This window comes from Rhinopithecus roxellana, chromosome 7 (genome assembly GCF_007565055.1).
Source record: "Rhinopithecus roxellana isolate Shanxi Qingling chromosome 7, ASM756505v1, whole genome shotgun sequence".
In the NCBI taxonomy this organism is placed as follows: Eukaryota; Metazoa; Chordata; class Mammalia; order Primates; family Cercopithecidae; genus Rhinopithecus; species Rhinopithecus roxellana.
In genome coordinates, this window is record NC_044555.1 from 23,752,804 (window position 1) to 23,762,159 (window position 9,356).

The 9,356-nt window shown below is 36.1% G+C and overlaps 1 non-coding gene across 1 annotated transcript; it reads left to right on the forward strand.

Moving 5' to 3' along the window:
* Positions 1–263: 263 nt before the first annotated feature.
* On the forward strand, positions 264–370 carry LOC115898811. Its single transcript, XR_004058476.1, has one exon. It is a non-coding gene; the product is annotated as a U6 spliceosomal RNA (small nuclear RNA).
* Positions 371–9,356: the final 8,986 nt, after the last annotated feature.

Consider the following 9,356-nt stretch of genomic DNA (forward strand, 5'->3'; position numbering starts at 1 on the left):
TTTAACACCCCACTGTCATATTAGACAGATCTATGAGACAGAAAATTAACAAGGATATTCAGGACTTGAACTCAGCTCTGGGAAAGTGGACCTGGTAGATGTCTACAAAACTCTCTACACTAGATCAACAGAATATACATTCTTCTCAGTGCCACATGGCACTTATTCTAAAATCGACATTCTAAAAACCACATGATTATCTCAATAGATGCAGAAAAGGCCTTTGATAAAATTCAACATTTCTTCATGTTAAAAACTCTCTTGTGCTCGCTTCGGCAGCACATATACTAAAATTGGAACGATACAGAGAAGATTAGCATGGCCCCTGCGCAAGGATGACATGCAAATTCGTGAAGCGTTCCATATTAAAAAAAAAAAAAACTCTCAATAAACTAAGTATTGATGGAACATATCTCAAAATAATAAGAGCTATTTAGGACAAACTCACAGCCAATATCATATTGAATGGGCAAAAGCTGGAAGCATTCCCTCTGAAAACCCATACAAGACAAGGATGCCGTCTCTCACCACTCCTATTCAATATTGTATTGGAAGTTCTGGCAAGGGCAATCAGGCAAGAGAAAGAAATAAAGGGTATTCAGTTAGGAAAAGAGGAAGTCAAGTTGTCTCTGGTTGCAGACGACATGGTTTTACATATATAAAACCCCATCATCTCAGCCTAAAAACTTTTTGAACTGGTAAGCAACTTTAGCAAAGTCTCAGGATACAAAATCAATGTGCAAAAATCACAAGCATTCCTTTACACAAGCAATGGGTGAGCAGAGAGCCAAATCCTGAATGAACTCCTGCTCACAACTGCTACAAAGAGAATAAAACACCTAGGAATACAGCTAACAAGGGATATGAAGGACCTCTTCAAGGAGAACTATAAACCACTGCTCAAGGAAATAAGAGAGGACATAAACAAATGGAAAAACATTCCATCTTCATTGATAGGAAGAAACAATATCATGAAAATGGTCATATTACCCAAAGTAATTTATAGATTCAATGCTATTTCCATCAAGCTACCATTGAAATTCTTCACAGAATTAGAGAAAAGTATTTTAAATTTCATATGGAATCAACAAGGCCCCATATAGCCAAGATGATCCTAAGCAAAAAGAACAAAGCTGGAGACATCACACTGCCTGATGTCAAACTATACTACAAGGCTACAGTAATCAAAACAACATGGTACTGGCACCAAAACAGACATATAGACCAATGGAGCAGAACAGAGATCTCAGAAATAACACCACACATCTACAACCATCTGATCTTTGACAAATCTGACCAAAAAAAGCAATGGGGAAAGGATCTCCTATTCAGTAAATAGTGCTGGGAAAACTGGCTAGCCATATGCAGAAAACTGAATCTGGGCCCCTTCCTTACACATTATACAAAAATTAACTCAAGATGGATTAAAGACTTAAATGTAAAACCCAAAACCATAAAAACCCTAGAAGAAAACCTAGGCAATACCATTCATGACATAGGCATGGGCAAAGACTTCATGACACAAATGACAAAAGCAATTGCAATAAAAGTCAAAATTGACAAATGGGATCTAATTCAACTAAAGAGCTTCTGCACAGCAAAAGAAAATATCACCAGAGTGAACAGGCAACCTGCAGAATGGGAAAAAAATTTTGCAGTCTACCAATCTGACAAAGCTCGAATATCGAGAATTTACAAGGAACTTAAACAAATTTACAAGAAAAAAAAACAACCCCATCAAAAAGTGGGCAAAGGATATGAATAGACACTTCTCCAAAGAAGACATTTATGCAGCCAACAAGGCATGAAAAAAGCTCAACATCACTGATCATCAGAGAAACGCAAATCAAAACCACAACGAGATACCATCTCACACCAACATGACATTTAAGTCATCCCTGACTTAAAATGTCAGGAACAATAGATGCTGGTGACGCTGTGGAGAAATGGGAACGTTTTTACATTGTTGGTGGCAATGTAAATTAGTTCAATCACTGAGGAAGACAGTATGGCAATTCCTCAAGGATTTAGAACCAGAAATACCAGTTGACCCAGCAATTTCATTACTGAGTATGTACTTAAAGGAATATAAATCATTCTACCATGAAGACACATGCACATGTATGCTTATGGAAGTACTATTTACAATAGCAAAGACATGGGACCAACCCAAATGCCCATCAATGATAGACCAGATAACGAAAATGTGGTACCTATACACCATGGAGTACTATGCAGCCATAAAAAGGAATAAGCTCATGTCCTTTGCAGGGACATGGATGAAGCTGTAAGCCATCATCCTCAGCAAAGTAACACAGGAGCAGAAAACCAACCACTGCATGTTCTCACTCATAGTGGGAGTTGAACATTGAGAATACGCGGACACAGAGAGGGGACAACACATACCAGGGCCTGTTAGGAAGTGGAGGGCGAGGGGAGGGAACTTAGAGGATGTGTCAATAGGTGCAGCAAACCACCATGGCACACGTATACTTATGTCACAAACCTGCACGTTCTGAACATGTATCCAGGTTTTTTAAAATAAATTTTAAAAATTAAAAAAAACTAAAAAATAATTTTAAGAAAAGACAGCTGAAAACATAATTCTTCCTCCCTCTCACAAAGGTTGAAAACAAATTTCCCTGTCAAAACGTAACTAAAACATGGATATGGTTCAAGTTAAAAGCTATTCTAAATTAACCAGATAGTTGGCTGGAGAATATGGAGAAAAGTCCCAGAGTAAGGAGCTAGTGGAAAGTCTTAAAAGGAAATTAGATTATAAATTTTGCAGAGCCTATTAGTGAGAAAAGAAAAGGTAATAAATTCTAACTATTGGGATAATAACCCAAGTTGGGGGCTGGCTATGCAAGTCTTATGCACACTTAAAATAATCATGGGATTGAATCTTTGATCTGGGAATAGAGTTTATCACAATATTTGTTTATTATCCTTATAATCCCTATAGGGTCTGTAGTAACATCACACCTTTCATTCCTGATATTGGCATTTGGTGTCTTCTCTATTTTGTTATTGGTGAGTGTGGCCAGAGGTTTATCCATTTTATTTATCAAAGACCCAGCTTTTAGCCAGGCATGGTAGTGTCCCTATATTCCCACCTACTTGGGTGGCTGAGGCAGGAGGATCACTTGAGCCCAAGAATTCAGTGCTATAGTGCTCTATGATCTCACCTGTGAATAGCCTTTGCATTCCAGCCTGGGCAACATAGCAGGAAAAAAAAAAGAACTAGCTTTTGGTCGTATTGATTATCAATCAATTATAATAATTTCTGCTCTTTACTATTTCCTCCCTCCTGCCTTCTTTGGGTTAATTTTGTTTCTTTTTTTTTTAATAGTTTCTAGGTATAATTTACTTACCATAACACTCACCAATTTTAAGTGTCCAATCAATGATTTTTAGTAAATTTACAAAGTTGTGCAAGTGTCATCAAAATCCAATTTTAGAACATTTCCAACCCTCCCCCCTCATTGCAGTCAATCTCCATTTCTACCTCTAGCCCCAGATAATCACTGAAATTTACAAATTTTCATTGATCAATTTGCCCTTTAAGGCCCATGCATACAAATTAAATAATACACTGTGTAATCTTCTGTGTCTGGCTTCTTTCATTAACATAATGTTTATGAGGTTCGCCTATGTCGTAGCATGTATTGGTCCTTAGTTTGTTTTATTGCTCAATAGCATTTTGTATGACTATGCTCTGTGTTGTTTATATATTTAGATTTATAGACATTTGGGCTATTTTCAGGTTTTAGCTATTAAGAATAATGCTGCTACATACCTTCATGAACGGGTTTAGGAAACATATGTTTTCATTTATCTTGACTAAATTTCTGGGAGTACAGTTATATGGTAAATTTATGTTTAGCCATTTAAGAAACTGCCAAACTGTTTTTCCAAAGTGGCTCCAGCATTTTACATTCCCACTCACAATGCCTAAGGGTTCCAGTTTCTCCACATGCTTATAAACACTCCTTATTGTTTGTCACTTTGATTACAGTCATTCTAGTGGTGTGAAGTGGTTTAGATTTGCATTTCCCTACTAAATAAAGATGAGCTTCTTTTATATGCTTTTTGGATATAGTATTTGTACGTCTTCACTGTTAAAATTTTATTACAGTCTTTTGATCATTTTTAATTGCTTTATTTGACCTTTGGCTATTTAGTTATAAGAAATTTTATATGTTTGGGATACAAACTCTTATTCGATATAGTTTGCATGTATTTTCACTAGTATGGGACTTGTCTCTTCTTTTTTCTTCATGGTCTTTTGATGTTTGGAAGTATGGGGTAGATGAAGCACAATGTATCATTTTACTCTTTTGTAGATTGCGTTTTTAGTGTTGTATGCAAGATAGCTTTACCTAACCTTAGGTCATGAAGATTTGATTCTACGTTTTCTTCTAAAAGCATTATAGTTTTAGCTATTACATTTAGAGATACAATCTGTCTGTGAGTTAATTTTTTGTGTAGTGTGAGGTGAATGTCTAAAGTGGTCTTTTTCCAAGTGCATGTTCAACTGTCCAGTACTATTTGTTGAGAAGGCTACTCTTTACCCCAGTGAATTGCTTTGGCTTCTTTGTTTAAAAAAAATTAATCATAAATATAAGGGGTTATTTCTGAACTTTCAAATATATTCCATTGAACTGTATGTCTGTCTTTATGCCAGCTAATGCAGTGTTTTGATTACTATAGATGTACACAAGTTTTAAAACTGAGTAGTAGACATCCTCCAACAATTTTTTCTTTTTAAAGATTGATTTGTCAATTCTAGATATTTTGCTTTCCATATTTTTAATTGGATAGCTACTTTCAACAAAAAGTCCTGCTGGAATTTTGATGGGGGTTGTGTTGAATCTGTAGACCAATTTGGGGAAAATTGCCTAACAGCATCGTATCTTGGAATCCATGAATATAGAAAGTCTTTCTAATAATTTATATCTTCTTTAATTCCTCTCAGCAATGTTTTACTATGTTCAATGTGCAAGTCTTGCACTTCTTTTGGTAAATTTAGTCCTAAATGTTTTTCTCTTATGCTGTTGTGAATGGCCTTCTTTTCCAAAAACTCATTTTTGGTTGTTCATTCATAATATATAGATATACAACTGATCTTTTATCCTGCAACTTTGCTAAATGTAGCTATTAGTTCTAATATTTCTGTGTGTGTGTCTTAGCATTTTCTTCATCAAGATTATGTTGTCCAAAAGCCAAAATTGACAAATGGGATCTAATTAAACTAAAGAGCTTCTGCACAGCCAAAGAAACTACCATCAGAGTGAACAGGCAACCTACAGAATGGGAGAAAATTTTTGCAATCTACTCATCTGACAAAGGGCTAATATCCAGAACCTACAAAGAACTCAATCAAATTTAGGAGAAAAAAACAAACAACCCCATCAAAAAGTGGGCAAAGGATATAAACAGACACTTCTCAAAAGAAGACATGCATAGAGCCAACAGATACATGAAAAAATGCTCATCATCACTGGCCATCAGAGAAATGCAAATCAAAACCACAATGAGATACCATCTCACACCAGTTAGAATGGAAATCATTAAGAAGTCAGGAAACAACAGGTGCTGGAGAGGATGTGGAGAAATAGGGACACTTTTACACTGTTGGTGGGATTGTAAACTGGTTCAACCATTGTGGAAAACAGTATGGCGATTCCCCAAGGATCTAGAACTAGAAATACTATATGACCCAGCCATCCCATTACTGGGTATATACCCAAAGGATTATAAATCATGCTGCTATAAAGACACATGCACACGTATGTTTATTGCGGCACTATTCACAATAGCAGAGACTTGGAATCAACCCAAATGTCCATCAGTGACAGACTAGATTAAGAAAATGTGGCACATATCCACCATGGAATACTATGCAGCCATAAAAAAGGATGAGTTCATGTCCTTTGTAGGGACATGGATGCAGCTGGAAACCATCGTTCTCAGCAAACTATCGCAAGACCAGAAAACCAAACACCGCATGTTCTCACTCATAGGTGGGAATTGATCAATGAGATCACTTGGACTCGGGAAGGGGAACATCACACACCGGGGCCTATTATGGGGAGGGGGGAGTGGGGAGGGATGGCATTGGGAGTTATACCTGATGTAAATGATGAGTTGATGGGTGCTGACGAGTTGATGGGTGCAGCACACCAACATGGCACAAGTATACATATGTAACAAACCTGCACGTTGTGCTCATGTACCCTAGAATTTAAAGTATAATAATAAAAAAAAAAGATTATGTTGTCAACAAATAAAGTCAGTTTAACATCTTCCTTTGTAATCCAGATACCCTTTATTTACTTTTCCTGCCTTCTTTCACTGGATAGCACCTCCAATACAATGTGGAATAGAATTGGTGAGAGCAGCTATTCTTGTCTTGTACCTGATCATTGAGGGAAACCATTCAGATTTTTACCATTAATTATGATGTTAACAGTAGGTTTTTCATAGATGCTCTTTATCAAGTTGAAAAACATCCTTTTTGTTACTATTTTATTCAGAGTGTTTCTTATGAATGAATATTGGATTTTTGTCAAATGCTTTTTGTGTATCTATCAAGATATTCATGTAGATTTTGTTCTTTATTGATATAATGTATTATATTAATTAATATTTTAATGATAAACCAACCTTACATCCCTGGTACAAATCTCAGTTGTTCATGGCACGTAATCCTTTTTAGATATTGCTGGATTTCACTTACTAATGGTTTTTTTATTTACTTTTAAATCTATATTCATAAGAAGTATTTGTCTGTTGTTTTCTTGTAATGTATTTCTCTGGTTTTGGTGTCAGGGTAATGTTGACCTCATAGAATCAGTTGAGAAGTGTTTCCTCTTCTATTTTCCAAAAGATTATGTAAAAAAATCTTTACTTATTTAAATGTTTGGTAGAATTAAGCAGTGAAACTACCTGGTCCTGAGCTTTTCTTTGTGGAAAGGTATTTTAATTACTACTTTCTTTGATTTCTTCACTTGTTTTTTCTGATTTTCTATTTCTCTCTCTCTCTCTCTCTCTCTCTCTCTCTCTCTCTCTCTCTCTCTCTCTCTCTCGATGGCATCTCCCTCTGTCACCCAGGGTGGAGTGCAGTGCAGTTGTGCGATCTCAGCTCACTGCACCCTCTGCCTCCAGGGTTCAAGTGATTCTTCTGCCGCCTCAGCCTCTGAGTAGCTGGGACTACAGGCACGCACCACCTCGCTCAGTTATTTTTTGTGTTTTTAGTAGAGACAGGATTTCACCACGTTGACCAGGCTGGTCTTGAACTCCTGCCCTTGTGATCTGCCCACCTTGGCCTCCCAAACTGTTGAGATTACAGGCGTAAGCCACCGTGCCCGGCCTATTTTCTACTTCTTTCTAAGTCACTTTCAGCAATTTGTGTCTTCCTAGGAATGTGTCCATTTCATACATTTTAAATTTGTTGCCATAAAGATTATCATAGTAGCCTCTGTAATCCTTTAATTTCTCAAAGGTCAATATTGATGTCCCCACTTCCATTTCTGATTCTGGTCGTTTGCATCTCTTCCCTTTATTTCTTGGTCAATCCAGCTAAAAGATTGTTAATTTTAAAAAATATTTTCAGAGAAGAAACACTGATTTTTTGTTATGGCTTTTTTCTTCTAATTCATTTATTTCCAGTTTAATCTTTGCTATTTCCTTTTTTTACTTGTTTTGCATTAAATTTACTCTTGCTTTTTCTAGTTTACTTAGTTGAAAGCTTCGATTACTGATTCGCCCAGGCTGGAGTGTAGTGGCGCCATCTCGGCTCACTGCAACCTCCAGCTCCCAGGTTCAAGTGATTCTCCTGCCTCTGCCTCCTGAGTAGCTGGGATTACAGGCGCTAGTCACCACACCTGGCTAATTTTTATATTAAAAATTAATACAAATTTTTAATAGTGGAGATGGGGTTTTACCATGTTGGCCAGGCTAGTCTTGAACTCCTGACCTCAAGTGATTCACCTGCCTCCTAAAGTGCTGAGATTACAGGTGTGAGCCACTGCACCTGGCCTGTGCATTTGGTTCGATACATTTTTATGATGTGTGTAGATTCATAAGTTCATGTATTTACTGTCAGAGTCAAGATACAGAACAGATCCCAGCAGTGCCCTTTCATAACCACACCAACCTCCTCCCCATCCCTGCCTCAGCCCTAAGCCTTAGCAACTACAAATCTGTCCTCCACATCTGTAATCTTTCATTTCATGAATGTTATATAAATTGAAACCTACACTATGTGATCTTTTGGGATTAACTTTTTACATTCAGCATAATTCCCAAGTAATTGTGTCTATCAGTAGTATACTCATTTTTATTGTTAAATTTTATTTCATGGTTTGGCTAACTTAGTTTGTTAAACCATTCGCACACTGGAGTATGACTGGGTTATTTTCAGTTTAGAGCTATTATGAATAAAATTTCTATGAACAATCATGTAGAGGCTTTTATGTGAACATTCTTCCATTTCTCTGGCATATGCCTAATAGTGAAATTGCTGGATTATTTAGTAATTGGCTGTTTAGTTTTATAAGAAGCTGAGTTTTCCAGAATGGTTGTATGATTTAACAACTCTACCCGTCATCTATCTTTGATCCGTGTTTCTCTGCATCTTTGCCAATATTTGGGGTTATTTTTCATTTTAGCCATTCTCATAGGTATAAAATATTATTATATTGTGGTTTTAACTTGTATTTCCCTAATGAGCAACCATGTTTAACATATTTTCATCGCTTGTTTGCCATTCTGTATATCCTCTTCAGTGAAATATCTGTTCAGTTTTTAACATTTTCAAATTTGACTGTTTACTCTTATACTGCTGGGTTTTGAGAGTTCTTTATATTTTCTGAATTTTAGTCATTTGTCAGATTTGTTGTTTGCATACACTTTCTCCTATGTTTTAATGTTCTTTATATGTCTGATAATTTTTCTTGTTCTGAAATTTGCTTTGTCTGATATTATTGTAGCCACTCCAGCTTTCTTTTGATTAGATTTTGCATAGTGTATGTTCTTTATCCTCTATTTTTAACCTATCCACACTATGCTATTTAAAGAGGATTTCTGGTAAATAGAGAACAGTTGAGTTTTCTTTACCTAAACTAACATATATTTTTAATTGGTGTATTTTGACCACTTACATTTATTACAGTTACTGATATGTTGGATTTGGCTCCACTGCTTTATTGTGTGCTTCTTGTTACTGTTTTCCCCCCATTTATTTGTTTTTCTGTTCATCTTTTTCTTTCTCATTTTAGATTATTTGAATATTTTAATATGTTATTCTATTTATCTCTTTGCTTTGTAACTGTCTCTCTGTATTAGATTTT